Source organism: Mustela putorius, unplaced genomic scaffold (genome assembly GCF_011764305.1).
Source record: "Mustela putorius furo isolate JIRA1106 unplaced genomic scaffold, ASM1176430v1.1 tig00537227_pilon_pilon_pilon, whole genome shotgun sequence".
Classification (NCBI taxonomy): Eukaryota; Metazoa; Chordata; class Mammalia; order Carnivora; family Mustelidae; genus Mustela; species Mustela putorius.
Window position 1 is genome coordinate 30,624,554 of NW_025422368.1, and position 18,098 is coordinate 30,642,651.

The 18,098-nt window shown below is 36.8% G+C and overlaps 1 non-coding gene across 1 annotated transcript; it reads left to right on the forward strand.

The window, feature by feature from the left end:
- The first annotated feature begins 13,533 nt into the window (after nucleotides 1–13,533).
- Nucleotides 13,534–13,682, forward strand: LOC123390083. The gene has a single exon (XR_006604726.1). It is a non-coding gene; the product is annotated as a U11 spliceosomal RNA (small nuclear RNA).
- Nucleotides 13,683–18,098: the final 4,416 nt, after the last annotated feature.

An 18,098-nucleotide genomic window follows, 5' to 3' on the forward strand; every position in this document is an offset into this window, starting at 1 on the left:
ACACTGAAGATGAGTAGAGATCAAATTACTTGCCATGATATGAAAGCATGACTGAGTTACTGCTGTAGTATTCAGACCATTTTATAGGACCAAAGATGACTACTTAATAACTAGACACTTGGAAACATTCAAACACATATAAAATTAGACTGGTATTTTTTCCAGATATAAATTTACTTTCAAGGTAATAAATTATTCAGTTTTGCATAATTTGAGTATGGTTCTACACATAAACACATTTGGAGGTTAAAATTCTTGGGTTGAATTGGAGGTAGAATGTTTAATTCATTCAAACAACAATTATTTAAAAAATAACCAGTTGGTTGATTTTATCAGAATATTTTAAGGCCTAGACAAAAAGAAGTCTATGATTTACTTATGCAATATTCTCCACAATAAGAGCGATTTTGAGCAAAACCTGCTAAGAAGTAGTTTAAAAATTATGGAATTTGATCATTCTAAATTACAATTTATTTTTTTAATAAACTATTTTTTTAAAGTTTAATATATTTATAGAGTAAGACTAACGCATGTGTGTGTTTCTATATATAGATAGACTACTATACATGTATATTGTATTTATATGTAAGTATGTTACTATTTAATCCAATAACCCATTCAGTCAAAGGAACACAAAATATCAAGTGAAATAATGGCAAAGAAATAAAGAAAATAGCAAAATAATTTTAAAAAGGAGGATTAACATATGTGAGAAAAGTTGCATTCAAAATTACAAAATTGGTGACAGATTCCAGGATGGATCCCTTTAGAGGAGGAAAAAAAAATAGTGCAATTATAAAATGGGGAATGACTGGGTGCATATAAGTGTTAAAAGAATTGGTTTGTAGCTGTATAAAATGAATAGCTGCTTATCAGCTTAGCATTATAGTTAAAATAAGTGGGCATGAGACAAAAATGAAATTGAACAGTTCAGAAGAAATGGAAATACAACAGATACTATGAGATAATGTTCCCATTTGTCTCAGCAAACATTAGAATTTGAAGAAGAATTAGTGGACATCTATAAAGTATTAGAAAATTGAACTAGGAGGAAAGTTCACAGAAGGAGAATTTTTTACCAAAAACAAAATATATGTTCTTTGGGTATCTTATTTTATAACGTGACTAACATGCCAACTTAGAAACTATATGTAAAATAAAAAAAAGATATTTTGAAAAAATCTATTTTCTCCTACCACATTTTGTCTTGTTGAAATAAATATGTTGGTTTGTGACAGTCTTCTAAGAATCGGGACTAGAACAGCAAATGCTTATATTACTTTTTTTTCTTTAACACCAGTGGCTGTGTCAATTATCTAGTAGAGGACACCAGAGGTTGTTGAGGGAAAATGATGGAAGATAAGTGCAGAACTTTGATTATGCTCTTTTACTGAATATCTTTAAGCAAATTGAATTTCCCCTATAAGGAAAATATAAAACAACATAGCTTTAGTAATTTTATTTTACCTTTAGAGAACCACTAGTAAGGAATATCTATGAAAAAACTTTAATTTGTACACACTGGCATATATTTTTTAATCATGAGGATTTCACTGAGACATTGACTAGTTAGGATGACTGAATCTGCCACTTTCCAATTTTCTATTGAAATTCTAATTTTAATTTGAATAATGACAGTTTATAATAGCATTGAAATTTCATATAACAGAAATCAGCAGAAGCTCAGTGTTTCACTAAGTGAACTGAGAACTGAAATGAGGGAAAAATCATGGTTTATGTTTGTGCTACCTTCTTTACTGAAAATGCATAATTTGCCTGGTACAGATAGCTACAATATGCTGCCCTTTCCTTAAGAAAGCGTATACACAGCTTTGCCTAATTGGAAAACTGGCCATCTTCTCTTCCTTCCATGAACATGGTTCTCTGAAATAGCCACATCCCTTAATTTCTCTCACTTAGGACCCACTACCAATACCTTCTTTTCCTTTAAACATTCACAGGCAGAAGAATAAGAAGAGTGGGAGTGGCAAACTGCTTCTTGGCCAGGACAGTGTTTATGGGTAAAGGCAAACACAGAGAGAAGTAGAGATTTGGTTGCTGGAAATGTTAGGGCAGAGGCTCAGAGATTTGATTTACTATGATTCGCATGTTGTATTTTTTTAAAAGGAAAACAAAACAAAATAATTTGTGTCCTGTTACTCACTACATATGATGATGGCAAGTTTGGGTACCACTTCTCAAGGCCAACTAAATCAACCCTGATTATGTATAGAAATTATGCTGAGTTGGGCACAATAGCCAGACTCCTGGAGCTGAGACTCGAGAGAGAGAGCTATACCATTCCCTTCCCAAAATAATAATTAAGAGGGTTATAAGATAAGGAGAAGACAGGTGCACCATATGTTGGCAATATGCTCTGACCACAGAGCATCTTTTTTTTTATAGGGATCAAGAGACATCAAACAAACAGATAAATCCCCCCACCATACATATACATTAAAAATAATGGACTTTTGAAAATGTTCCTTAAGACAAAAACATAGCAATATTAATTGGAAGGGGGAAAGTATATATCTAGAAATAATTTTAAAAATAAAAATTAGAATAGAACTAGAATAGAAAGTCTAGAGCAGACTTTAAAATCTGCATTTTTGGTAAGGAAGCATCGAATCGGCATTTCAGAACATCATTTAAATGGCATTGATGTAAAACAAGAGAAGATTTTTAAGACCATGAAGAAGGACAAATAAATAAATTTATTAAAAAACATATAATGTAAATATTATAGATGTGAAGAATATAATTAAAATAATAGTCATTATAGTAGATAATACTTATTCCTGGACTATAAACTTAGAAATCCACAGAAGCAATAATCCCTATCCTGGTAGTACAAACAGATAAAATTCTACATCTCAAATATGATTTGGTGTGTTTTAAGAAAAAGATACAGGGGCACCTGGGTGGCTCAGTGGGTTAAGCCTCTGCCTTTGGCTCAGGTCTTGATCTCAGGGTCCTGGGATCGAGCCCTGCATCGGGTTCTCTGCTTGGTGGGGAGCCTGCTTCCCTCTCTCTCTCTGCCTACTTGTGATCTCTGTCTGTCTGTCAAATAAATAAATAAAATCTTTTAAAAAAAAAAGAAAAAGATACATATATTAGTCTCTCAGAAAGTAAAAGCATGTAAAAAGTAATTGAAAAAACTCAGCTGACTTAAATTTCTTTGTAATTATATAAACAGAAGTTACTTAAAGAAAAGTAAAACTTCTAAAGAGTTTTGAGGGTAACTGGCAAAATTCTAGTTAAAAAGACAGCTGAACTCTAGTTAAAATGTGAAGGCAAAAGAAATATTTTCAGATATGCAAGTGTTCTGAAAAAATATTCACAATTAGTGTTATTTAAAAATTATCAAAGTTTCAGTTCTAATAAATACAGAATAATTAAAATTAAGAATTTAAGAACTAGAAGGCTATAATATAAAAGCAATTGTGGTAGGTCTAATTATATGCATAGAATGATATATGTGATGTTATTTATCAATGGCTAAAATGATACTTATAGAAATCTAGGCTGTGAATAATCAGAAAAACAAATTATTTCAAGTAGACTTTGTTAAAGCAGAGAAAAAATTTCGGTAACACTATTGTCTAAGAATATGGTCAAGCTAGTTACAGTAGAAAAAATAGTTATGTGGACTATATAATCATTTTTTTGAGTATATGCTAGGTATGTAGCACAGTGCTAGACGGCGTAAACATATTTTATAAAAAGATAGGAAGTGCACTGCAAAGGAGATATTGTTATCTTATTTTACATGGCTTATATCTTTTACACACCTGAACAGAATTAAAAAGATTAATCTAGATCAAAGGCCAGTTATTGCCTGAGCTGGAATTCACGAATAAATGTAGCTGGTTCTAAACATTTTTCTCCACCTCCTCCCTCAATACTACTGAAAATTCTATACACATGTTAAATCATTTCTCCAAATGGTTTTGAATTATACAGGGAGATGCCTGTGTTTTGGTAATAAAAATAAAAGCAAGATACAAAAGTACAGGTAGGTATGACTTTATGTACAAATGTATCACAGAAAAAGGGTTACAAAAGAATATACCAAATGATCATTAGCTCTTCGATGACTATCTCTTTGTGTTTTCCAAATTTCCTATAAATGAACATTAATCACTTTTGTAATTAAAAGACAAAGATTATTATTTTTATTTCTTTTTTAGATTTTATTTAATTATTTAACAGAGAGAGAGCATGTGAGAGAGGACAAGCAGGGGGAGAAGGAGGCAGAGGGAGAGGGAGAAGCAGGCTCCCCACTGAGCAGGGAGCCTGATGCAGGGTTCTATCCCAGGACCCTGGGATTGTGACCTCAGCTGAAGGCAGATGCTTAACCAATTTAGCCACCCAGGTGCCCCTAAAGATTATTTTAGATTTACAAATGTTGAAAGAGTTTATTGAGCTGATTTACAGTAAAAAATTAGGGATTATATGGATTATCTATAAATTACAAAAACCCCAGCAGTTTACCCTTATTATTAAGATCTTATAGATCTTTATTTTTTAATCTAAGTCAAATCCCAAAGCTTATTAATCACATAGATTTACTATTTTACAGGTGGATTTTCTTTTTCCAATTTTCCACAAGAACGTGCTATGTTTATAATTTGGAAAAAAATAAAGAATATGTACTTTTTGTATCTTTGATCAAGTTAATATACATAAAATAAAATGCCTATATTTTAAGTGCACAGTTCTGTGAATTTTAAAATATTTTTTAAAGATTTTTATTTATTTGACAGATAGAGATTACAAGTAGGCAGAGGAGATAGGCAGAGAGAGAGGAGGAAGCAGGCTCCTTGTCGAGCAGAGAACCTGATGTGGGGCTCGATCCCAGGACCCTAGGACCATGACCTGAGCCAAAGGCTCAGTTGGACAAGCAACTTTCAAACAAAGCTGGATTAATAAGATCTCTTGCCTATTTAACTACATGACAAATTTCTTGTCCCAGTCCCCTTCCTCAAAAAAAACCTCATGTGGAAACCAAGCCAGAGATAAGGATTCTTCCCTGATGCAGTTAAGGGAAAGGGAAAGGCCAGAAATTTCTTGGGCAAACAATTCCACCCATGGCCATCTGTGTGTGACTGCTTTGCTTGGAGGACAGTACACTCTTTGCAGGGGAGGCCCAATGTCATCCCAAGTGGGAGTGGTCCTCTTCAGCCAGCTGGAAGTGCAGCAGGTCATCTCGTCATCTGCCTCTCCCCCTGCCTGGGGCCGCAGCCTAGCAGTAGCCCCAGCAACCCTACCAAGTGCAATACTGAGCTAGAAAGCCAACGCTGGGCTGCCTGATGTAGCCTTCTCCATTGCACAAGTAATGGATGAGAGGGGACATGAGGACATTAAGCCATTGAGCCACCCAGGAGCCCTGGTTCTGTGAATTTTAACAAAGGTATTCATCTGTGTAACTGCCATCAAATCCTGATTTAGAGCATTTCCATCATTTTGGAAACATCCCTTGTGGTCCTTTCCAAGCAATCTGGAAACCAATTTACCATTTTTCATAAATGTAAGTGTAACTTTATAAACAATAATAAGAATATGCAATTATTATAAACAACAGAAGGAATATTCAGTCTTTAGGAGATGATTACTCCCATGTCACATGACTTCAAGCTCCAAGATGTGGATTATTTGTGTGTCCTGTTCATTATCACTTCCACAGGATTTAACCACAGTGCCTGGCACACAGTTGGAGCCCGTAACATACTCACGGAATGAAATTTGAATGCATTTTATCTGCAGGCACTTATGTGAGAGATTTTAGTATAAATCACTTTTCAGTGTTTTGTGGACTCCAAACTGGTGACTCTTTCTAAGTAATTCAGTGTTGAAATGGACCTCGAGAAGGCTCATCACCAGCAGCAGCGACTCCATCAGTTGTAAGTGCTTCCGACGACAGCGACGTCTTTGATACCAAATGTCAGATGTCATGGTGCCTATTTTCTCAATCCTCCCTCTTCTGTACTACAGATGACACGATTCCTTCTTGCAGGCATATCCATAGTAACCCCAGCTATGACCTCAATCAAATAGGAATTTAAGAGACTACAAGAGTTTTGTATTACTATGTGAGAGAACCGCTCATGCATGGAATCTGTTCTTTATCTAAAATTTGCAGTTGCTGGGGCCCCTGGGTGGCTCAGTTGGTTAAGAATCTGCCTTCAGTTCAGGTCCTGATCCCTGGGTCCTGGGATAGAGCCCCATTTGGGGCTCCCTCTCCCTACCCTCAATTGTGAACTCTCTCTCTCTCAAAAAATAAAATCTTAAAAAAAAACGTGCAGTTGCTTATGTAAACTCACTATGTCTTTCTCCTTGTGCAGCTAATGACCTTTATGTCAAGGTACTCGTCTAGGAACTGGAGAACCACTAGGTCCTAGTATGTGTGAAACCTACACGTATATTCACTTTAAAAACAAATAAAATAATGTTGATCAATAATCTGTTATGGGCCAGGCTTTGTTCTAAGCTTTAGAGCAAGAGCAGCAAACAACGCATAAAACTCCATACCTTCATAAAGCTTATATTTCAGTGGGAAGACACAGTGATAAACCAAATATGTAATTAGACAGGATGTTGGATAAAGATGAATCCATAAGGACTACAGAGAGAAAAGTTAGTCTGCCAAAAAGGACAGGCATGTGGCAGGAATGGCTGGGGAGAAAGATTCTGAGCTATTTTAAATGAGTGTTATGGAATTTTTGAGCAGATCTTTTGAGCAAAGATGCGAAGATCACCAGAGAAGCATTCATGGAACAAAACCACTTTGTCGCCACCCCCCCCCCAAACACACACCCAGTCCAAAGTGGTGTGGTTTATTGGGGTCCAGGGCCAGGCAGGCTGTGGTGGGGTGGAGGAGCTCTGCGTCGTAGTACTCTAGGAGGATAGAGGTGATGAACGAGGGCCGCCTGCCGCCTGAGTTTGCAAAGCTTTCCACCACCGCACTATCTCTGACCCGAGAACTGTGAGGCCAGGCCGTCCTGGGCAGGGACTTAAGGATGACCTTGGCAGAGTCCAGCTCTAGCTCTCCAGGTGGCTGGAGTATAGCCACCATCATCTTCATACGGTCCTCAGTGAGCTGGTTCCAGTGGGCTGCAGTTCTCCATCTGGTCACGAATATCCATGCGACTCTTCAGGTGCACCTGTCAAGAGCCCCGCTCAGTGCACTTGGACTTCTGCACCACCTTGGTCCCTCCGATGTGCACACCCAGCTGCTGGCAGAAGTGGGGCTGACACTCTTGGTGGCTGCTGGCCACCGACTTCAGCTGGAACTCTTAGGGGAACTCCCTAAGAGAACTCTTAGGGGAACTCCCAGAACTCACCCCTGAAAGGCCTCACCCGTGTGGGTATGGTTGTGCTTGTCCAGGTTGGCTTGGGTACAGAGGGTCTTGCCACAGAGGTGGCCCCGGAAGGCCTTCCTGCCCATGTGCATTCGTAGATGCAGATTGAGATCAGCCTCCCGGGTAAAGTTGTGGCTGCAGAACTCACACACAGATGGCCTCTCCTTCCAGTGCAGGCTGTCTCTGTTCCAGGCTGGTGCCCCCATTCCTTGCACATGAACAGCTTCTCCACAGGGAGCTCAAAAGCCTCCAGCAGCTGCAACTCCCTTGGGACACGAAGCACTTGGTAGGGGAGACAGACGTGGGGCTTGGCAGCTTGGTGAAGCTTGATCTTGGGACTCTGCAAGGCCCCCTTTGTGAACTGCTGGGGGCAGGAGGAACACTTTTCGGGCGTCTTTCTTCTCCATGTGGGACGCCAGGTGCCACTACAGCTCTGTCCTCCAGCGGAAGGTCTCCTGGAACACCAAGTACCTGAAGACCTGCTCCCAGCCCTTCATGTAATTTCATGGTTTATGCTCCGAGAGTTTCTCCTTCTGAAAATAACACCTTACACATTGGAGACACTGGAAGGGATTCTCCCCAGTGTGTTTCCTGTTGTGGACTTTTAGACTATATTTGCTAAGGAACTTCTTTGACAGAAAAAGGAAGGCCTGACTGTCCTTTCACCTGTTTCTTAAGTGCCCTGAATTAAAAATAATTAATTTGCCAAAGTGACATATTTTGAAGTGATACATTCTAATTTCCTTCAAAGGAGTATGGATATCTTCTAGGATGATAGGGGTTGGGTGCCTATTTTTAGAGTAGAGTATGTGTGTTGGCCGGGGGAGCAGCACCTAGAGCAAGTATTACAAGCTCAGTGAAAAAAATCCTCTATGGATTTGAGAGCCGACTGGAAAGTCAGAATAGGACAGCAGTCAGAGGGAAGATGATGGCCCAGTGTGGGGAACAGACTGCTTGGCCTCAGTAACAGTAAAAAATATAAAGAAATTTATAGCATGCGGGCACCTGCTTAGAATTACCCACGAATGTTTCATATATTCTTCTAGCCCGGAAACTTTTATGTTTACAGTTGTTTCATAAATATCTCATTACAGAAACTCCTAATCCTTTACCCAGTTTTAGGATAAAAGATGCGTGCATGCATCTGGAATTATGAAGACAGACTGAGTGTATGAACTTTGCAAAGGCAGGCTCAGTCTAACTCACAAACCAGTAGGAAACCATCTTGACAGTGTGCATCAGCGGCTATGTCTCTGGACTTTTTAAACCCTCTTCTTTTGTTATTACTTTTGCTTTTATTTTTAACATTAAAATTGCTTGTGTTTTTACTTCTAAGTATCTAATATAAAAGTCGTTATCTCACCCTGCTCCTTTAAAACACAGTTATAAAAGCATTTCTTGTATCACCATTAAATTTATTAGTTTCAGTGATATATTTTGTTCCATGTACGATAGGAAGTTAATAGGCCTCGTGAACTGTATCTAGAATGCAAGTTGTACCGGTAGCATATTCCAACCTCTAAATGCCTTTCATGTCAGCATGAGAGATACCATCAAGCATTTGAAAGCTCCGGCCTATTTATAAAGATACCATCAAAACCTGCCTGATGTAGCTGACTTATGAATCAATTATCTGAACTACACCAAGTGATGTATCTATTCTGAATTTTAGAGTCATATATTTGAAGCTAAACTACAAACAGATAAACTATTCAACAGCCTATCACGATTCTTATCTTCATGTTTGTATCCATCAAATGTGGGGAGAATAAAAGCAAAATCTTAGAGATTTTACTGGGAAGTGTTTAAAAAAAAAAATCACACCAAATTCTCTCTCTCTAGCACACATGCACACACACCTAGCTGTCAAATTACTTATGACCTGAGGGAAAATGAGCACAGATCAAAAAGTAAAATTTAAATAAAATCAAGTGCACAGGAAGGATTACTCTTGTTGTAAAGGAGAAAATAACAATTGGTAAAATTTATTCTCATGAGTTCTATGTCTTAAATAGTTGAGTAGTGCTGTGAACAGAAATGACATTGTTGTTATAAAAGTTACAAAGCCATTGGATGTGGAAAGGGAATGGTCCTGTTTCATCCCAGATGTTGTCGAAAATTAGCCAAACGTAAGAGAGATGTGTTTCCTTTCTCTTCCGTGTCTAGGCAATACTTCACAAGATATATTCAATGTAAGGAGCTATATTTTGTTTGTAAATATTAATTATGTCACTTATATCGCTTGCCTCGGAGGATTCAGCTTTCAGGAAAGTGTTCCTCACGCTGACCAACCAAACCCATGAGAAATGGAAACATTAAGGTAACAATGGATTAATATAGACCGGGAAAAGTAGCAACTTTACTTAATGAATTATCTTCTCAAAACAAAAACCTGTGTAGGATACCAAACTGATATTAGAAATTTGCTTTTCTGCACAGAATTATAATAAAAGAAACTCAACTTACTGCTTCCTCGAAAGTAACTGCTAAGGTGAAAGTAAAAAATAAGAGGCAGGTCGGCAAAAATGCTGATGAAGGCATTTGGAGTTTAAGACAAGATTTCCAAAGTTGTGTTCCCTATAGCAGAATCTCCTGGGGAGAGGGTGTTTGCTGTGAGGGAGGGGATGGAGTTAATTTAAAATGCAGAATCATGTGTTTGGAAGGGTTGAATTGCTGTGTGTACATCTGAAGCTGACATTGCTCTCTGTTAACTAACTGGAAATTAAATAAAAACTTAACAAAATGCAGAGTTCTGGGCCTCACTCCAGATTTACTAAATTAAAATCTGTGGGCATATCCTAGGAATTAGTCTTAATATATTTTTTAGCACTTCTTAGGCACACTCAAGCTTGAAAAACCTTTTTTGTTAAAGGGGGAGTCAAGAAAGCTAGCATGGTAAGCAGGAGACAGGTCAGGAATGGTGGCGGCATCACGATAAAAGGTTTGGTATTTACACTGAACATGGTGGGCAGCCACTGAGCAGGAGAATGATGGGCACACATGTGTGTATTTAAAATATTATTCTACTTGCAGGATAAAGAAGGGCAATGCGAAGAGAAGCGTGAAATCTGGGAAACCATAGTCAGAAGTGGTTGTAGGGATGGGAAACCATAGTCAGAAGTGGTTGTAGGGATCTAGTCCTGAGATGGTAGTGGGTCGCACTCATCATAATTAAAACAATATTAAAAGCCATAGCTAATATTTAGTAAACCACTATGTGCCATAAAAAGTGCTTTCTAAGCATTCTCTCACTTAAATTTTAAAACTACCTTATAAGGTAGGTAGGAACTCCTACTATCCTTAAACAGACAAAAGAGAAAACTTCAACACAGTAATTAAATACTTTATATAATTAGTAAGTGGTAAGACAAGGATTCCAGTCCACATTTCTCTGACTCACCTGCCTATATTTTCAACTGCTGTGATATTGTCTAAAAAGTGAAGCAGGGACGCATCTGCCTTTGGCTTGAGGTCATGATCTCAGGGTCCTGGGATAGAGCCCCACAGGGGGCTCCACGCTCAGTAGGGAGTAAGCTTCTCCCTCTCCTGCTGCCCCTCCCCCCTGCTAGCGCTTGCTGTCTCTCTCACTCAAATAAATAAAAAATCTTAAAAAAAAAAAAAGTGAAGCAGCAAATTAGGGAGCTACAGAGGAGGCAGACTTGACAGGACTGATGGTTGCTTATATGACAAAAAAGATAGGGAGGCCTGAGATGAGGTGGATTGTGACACTTTCCACGGACATAGTAAGTGCAGTAGGAAGAAAAAGCATATATGCAGTTTGGGGTTTTGAGTTTATGATGTCCCTGGAATATCCATGCAGGCAGACGAACACAACACTTTGGGTTTCCAGATACAAATCTCTGTAAGACTGTAGTTTGAAGAGTTCGATGCACAGCGAAGAAACTCAAAATCTTACGAAGGGATGTTAAGGCTTGAATGTAGTGAGAAGAAAAAAAGGCACACTACAGGAAGCCTTAGGAACACTCACCGGCTGAGGAGGAAGTAACTAAGAGTGTCACCACAGGAAATCTTCTCCAAACTGGTTCTTCTGAGAGTGACACTAGTAATGAAGATAGTGAGGTGATGGACATTAATGGGTTCTGACCCGGGCTGGTCAGGACATAAAGCCACCCTGCTCTATGGAGACTAAGAAATGAGCATTTCAACAGGCAGGAAAAAAACAAAAACAAAACAAAACAAAACAGCCAAAAGTGTTAACATGGAATCCAGAAGCATCTACAGTATCATTGTAAGGTTTACGTGCGCATAAACATATTTGCTCTCAGGAAGCCCGACATTTCAGTCACGAGTCATCTTCACGGTGAGCACACAGTGAGTGGGAAAAATCACTTACAGAGTGCTGCCTTGTCTGGCTGTCCTAAGTGTCACATTCCATATAAAGATAAAATTTCTAACTGGCTTTAAATGGTCATTTCAGTGAAAATTTCATCTCTTTTTTTCTGCCATATTCTTCATTTGTTGTGAAAACTTACAATAACACTTTTTTTCCTTTTTTTTTTTTTTTTTTTTTTAAGAGGGAGAGGTAGGAAGGCACAGAGAAAAAGGGGGAAAGAATCTTTAAGCAGGCTCCACACTTAGCATGGAGCCCCACATTGGGCTCGATCTCACAACCCTGAGATCATGGCCTGAGCCAAAACCAAGAGTCACACTTATCCAACTGAACCACCCACACACATCTTATTTTTCACAATATGTTACAATATCTTCATTTTGGGGATGCACTAAGGAATCGTGATAAAGAATAATTTGCCTACTTTATCATCTGCTATCCAGAAATGATCTCACATTGACACTTCTAGGAAGATTTGTGCAGATCACTTATCCAACCTATTGTTACCTGTTTTTGCATTTATTTCAGAGTGTGATATTTTCACAATCCTATTTCAAATTGTGGGTTAAGCCTTATTTCATTTTGATATCCTGATAGGAACTTGGTGGTATGATTTTCTTACAATTAATGGAGACAATATTCTCAGAATCAATTATGTCCTTTATTAGAAGAGGAACATCATCTAATAACTTAGCTTAATTTTTTCTTCTTCCATAAACATCTCCAGCATACTCTGGCCAAATAGTCTCCTGTTTTTCCTTTTTCATTCTGTGTAGTATTGGTGGTTATTTTTCCCTACATAGCACTTGGGGTATTTTGTAACTGTCTCTTAACACATGGAATATCCCTTGTTCATCATATCCCTTGTCCTCCATTGTGGATATACTCAGGTTTTTATAAATACAAATCCAGAAAAACCAATCTTTGATATATGTATAATAATAATCTTGTGACACCCATAGTAGAGGAGGACATTAACATGCACCATTGAAGAATGTAATAAATACTCAAAAAACATTTATTGAAGGGATTAAATTCTAGGATTATTCAAGTACAGAATAATATCTTGTATAAAGCAGATACAGAAATTTTCAGTTTGCCCTGATAACCTACTGTGGTAGGAGAGTGCTTGATATTAAAATGCCCCACTCTTTTTTCTGCATTTGTTATTGTCATTTCAGGATTTGCAAAATAGACTGTACCACCTTGTGTAATTGGGTAAGCCTTAGTAAAGAGATAAATAAATTGACACTATGTACAGACACGGTACAGAAGTAGTGTGTAAATATACTTTAACTAGCAAAGCATGTACAACTAATTTAAAGTTTATTATAGCCTTAGAAAGATTAAAAAATATAACAAAGGTCATTATAATAGGTCTACCTTTGCACAGAAGCTAATGAGAAAGTTCTTTCAGGGTGCATGGGTGGCTCAGTCAGCTGAGCAACCAGCTCTTGGTTTCTGCCCAGGTCATGGTCTCAGGATCATGAGATCAACCCCTGGGTCTAGCTCTGCACTCAGTGGGGGGTCTGCTCAATGTGCCTTTTCTCCTCTCCCTCTGCCCCCTCCCCACTCATATGCATGCACTGTCTCTCTCTCAAACAAATCTATCTTAAAAAGAGAGAGAGAGAAGAAGATACTATTCCTTCTGCAGCGCCTGGGTGGCTCAGTCAGTTAAGCTTCCAACTCTTGATTTGGGCTCAGGTCCTGATCTCAAGGTTGTGAAATCAAGCCCCGTGTTTGGCATGCAGCTGCTTAAGGTTCTCTCCCTCTCTCTCTTCCTCTGCCCTGCCCCGCCCCGCCCTCTTCCTCTTTACAGAAAAGTATTCTTTTTCACGTCTGTATTGAAAGCAAAATATTATGTAGGACAGCTCCATTGCTCTTCGTGAGGAATTGACATCAAGAGATTTCGGAAGCATAATTTTTTGGTACCTGGGCAGCTGGTAATCCTGGGTCCCAGTGCTCCTTAAAAAAAAAAAATAATAAAAGTCTAGAGCTGCAAAAGAAATACATTTAACATTTAAAGATATATAGGAATGTACAAAAATTGAAATATTGGATTTGTGGTATGAAATAAAATTTGTGACCCTCCAGAACATATTTCTTTGGAGGTAATAAGTGAGATGTCTTCAATACTTAATGTAATCTCATAAATCAAAGGAAATTAAAAACATTAGTTACTCCACATAAAATGAGTAAAGACCACAAGGAAGAAAATATAAATAACCAATTAACAGATCAAAAATTATTCAAGTTTCTAGTAACCAAAATAATTAAAATAAAAATACTGAAACATTTGGGCTTGTCTATCATATTGGTAAATGTTAAGATGAGAATAATATTCAGTGCCAAAACCAGGATAGTGAGTCTGGCATTTCCTGCACCCTACTGGTAGCATACACATTTATTAAACTTTAGGGAAAATTAATTTGTCAATATGTATCAAGATCCTATGCATGAAAAATCTGTTTTTTTTTTCTATCTATGTGCATGGCACTGTGTAGACTTAATATATTTTATTAAAAAATCAAATCAAATTATAAACACAGCAGAATGCTTTAGATAACTCTGCATTATTCATTTCTTCTGACATAATTCTTTAATTATTACTAAATTTTGAGGAGAGAACAAGAAAATATATGTATGTTCCCTTTTTCCACATATTGTTCAGTTCTGTCTAAGTTATACATCCTATGATTTTGTCTAAATTTTCAAATTTAGAATAGTCAAAACTATATCAAAATGTAGGATAGTTTACATTTCTATAATGTTTTCTTTAAATGTTTAAATTATTTCAGTTATGTTTTTATGTGAAAAGGAGAAATGAATTCTAATTTTCTTGTACCATTATGTTATATACATACATATACATATATATTTTTTTTTCCACTTGATTACAAAGGTAAATTTATGTCAAAAATTATTTTTGAAATTTAAATGTTATGTTTTCACATGGACATATACTTAAAACTATGAAAAAAGTAATTTCTTTTTTTTTCCATAAGACCTATTATTTTGACCTGGGTCTGAATTATAGGCAGCATTTTATTCGTTATACTCTAATTTTAAAAAATATAAAGGTTAAAAAAAATAAGGATCACATTTACTTCAATGCCTCGTCCAAGCTGACTTTTTGGTAAGAGTTTTTACTCCCTCTGGGGTACTCTTTATTTCACTGGTCTTAAGGACTAAATACACTCCCTGGAGGTTTTAAAGTTCTTTTTTCATGTTTTAAATTTCTACTGAAATTGGAAAGAAGAAGAAAAGAAATATACACAGGGAAATTATGCCTCTTTAACTCCTTTAAGACACAAAGAGGCACACACATAAAACTGTCGTTTGAAATAATATTTATATCTTTTTGCCATGAAATACTTAATATTTCAGGATTTGTTTTACAAATTATTTTTATTTAATGGGACCTGTAGGAAATTTTAAGGTATTCAACTAGTTATTCAATTAATATATATGTTAATTTTACAGGTGTGCATACTTAATATAAATATTATCTATTTTAGTTTTATACATTTAATGAATTCCACAAAGTTATTTATAAAACTTTACTTCATGTTTCTAACCATGTATGTGACTATACATTTTCCATATAATCACCTGGTTTGGTCATTTTATTTTATAGGTATGACACTTATTTAATGAATGTTCTACAGTTACATATTTATGCTTTTTCAATTTTGTTATACTATGTGTTATATGTGTTATTACACACATTATATGTGTTATTACACATGTATTTTTTCATAGAATTATTATGTAAGTAAGATAACATTCGAGAATAGGAGAAAATGTCAAATAATCGCAATGGTTTAAGATGTTTGATACCTCTTGCCAAATTACTTTCCAACTTATACCATCTCCAGGACTATCAAAGGTATGATAGTACCTTTGCTTATCCATTATTTCTTTGCTTTTCAGCATCTTCTACATTTGGTCCTTAGGAGATTTTTTTTCTTATGGTGAAATTCATTTTCTATATTTCAGAAAACTCATTCTGCTACAGAGGAAAGGAGAATGAATAGAGTAACCTACATGTTAAACTGTGGTGCATGTTAGAAAGATAAAGTGGATCATATATCTGACTATGGAAAGGGATGGGAGAAAGCAGAAATACCTAACTAATATTCACAAGGCACTAAATATACATGAGGCACAAGGGGCACTAAATATTCATGACACACTGAATATACATGAGACATTCAATATTCTTGCAATCTAAATTCAGCCAACATTTGATGACTGCCATCATGGCCCCGTGAGCCCTCTGCCCTTGCAAGGCACATTCAGACCTGTTTTTGTCCTCCTGTTCATACCATCCTCACACCACGAACACTGCAAACCCCAAGAATCAGGTAGTGTCCTTTCAATTTAATTGCATTATATCCTTGGCCAGTTAAGCACCCATCTCTTTTGCTTTGCTTTGTGCTGTGTGCTCTAAATTAGCTCAAGTCATTCATTTTGTTCTGTGAGCCTTTCTGGTCCCTCATCTCTAGGGTAGTTTGTCTGGTAGCGTACTTGTACTTGGAGGTTACTTTTGTGTGAAGATAATTTTCTGCATGACACTTTCTTACCTTTGCAACTGTACATTTAAGTACTTTTCATACATTTTAAACATTTGTAGGGGGTTGGGTTTTTTCCGTTTTTGTTTTTGCTTTGTTTTGAGAGAGAGTGTGAGTGACAGGTGGGGGTGGGGTAAAGAGAGGCAGAGGGGGAGGGAGAGAATCTTAAGCTCCATGTCCAGTGTGGAGCCCCATGCTGGGCTGGATCTCACACCCCTGAGATCACGACCTGAGCTGAAATCAAGAGTGGGATGCTTAATGAACTGAGCCGCCCAGGAGCCCAATCTTTTAACAAGTATTTAAGTGTATGGTACAGTATTATTAACTGAAAGCACAATACTGGATAGCTGGCCTTTACAATTTTTCATGTTGGGAAATTCACCTTTTTTTAATGACATTATTTCCCCCTATATCTCACAGGAGTTCTGGGGATTAAGGAGGACAATAACGAGAGTATGTTTTGCATGGCAGAACCAGCTGTACGAGAGTAAGGAATTTTAGTATTTGGGTTGTCATACTCTTTATTCTTGGCTTTCTGTTGGTGCACCAGAGTCAGCTGTTTTTCAGCAGTTTTAAATGTTGATAAAATACTTTTTTACCTCACTCTGTAGTAGTATAATGCCATAATGGTGAACATACAATTGTATTATATGTAGTTAAAGGTGATGGTGTTTGCAAGAAAGCTCCTTGTAAAGATAGTTTCATTTTGATATATCCATACAGATATATCAAGGACGAATGAACAATTCCAGGTTTCTTCTTTGCTACTGTTGAATTAACAGGAAATACATAGAATGTGTTAGCTGCTGCTATTAGAATCTTCCCAGATTATCTATATCTATCTATATCTATCCTGGGAGGATTATATATATTTATATATATAAATATATAAATATTATATATATGTGTGTGTGTATATATATATATGCATATATATATACATGGACTGAGAAAATATATGCATATATATATACAAGAATCCTCCATAATCTTATATGGAGATTAGGAAGCACATAGGAGAAAGGCCTCACCAGTATGACAAGTGAGGATGACAAGCTATGGGCACATGGGTGGCTGTCTCCACTCGGAAGAATAATTCTCTGGTATTTAGAGTAAAACTTTTCCCTTCCTAGGCACCAAAGAACACCAAAATGTTCTTTCACTCTTTCAAACTGAAACAGGGACCACATACTTATATAGTACAATTAAAGATGTAAGACTCTTAGATCAATTGAAATACTTTTATAGAAGTACTCACTGAACACAACCATAAAAGAGATGAACACCTAGTGTGGTTCCCACAAAATAAACTTTATCAACCGATAATTTAACTGTAGTCTTGAAATAAGAGTGTTTTTATTATTAGTGGAATATATATTTCTTGACGAATTGAGAGCTTGGAATTAAAAATAGAACAGATGCCCTAGAAGTAATTTAATCTATACATCCACTAGGTTCTAATTAAAATCTTTTATACATACTATTTGCAAAAAGTACTTCTGTGGTAGCCATTGTATGGATGTTTTCTAGTTTATGGTTTCACACATACTAGGACCTAACAGTTTCCCTAGTTCCTTAGAAGAGTATCTTGACATAAAAGTCCTTAGCTGCACAAGGAGGAAGACATAGTGAGTTACATAAGCAACTGCACATTTTAGATAAAGAATAGATTGCATGCATGTGTGGTTCTCTCACATGGTAATAAGAAACCTTGGCTGTCTCTTAAATTCCTATTGACTGAGGTCACAGTTGGGGCTACCCATGGATATACCTGGGTATATCCATGCAAGAAGGAATCATGTCACCTAT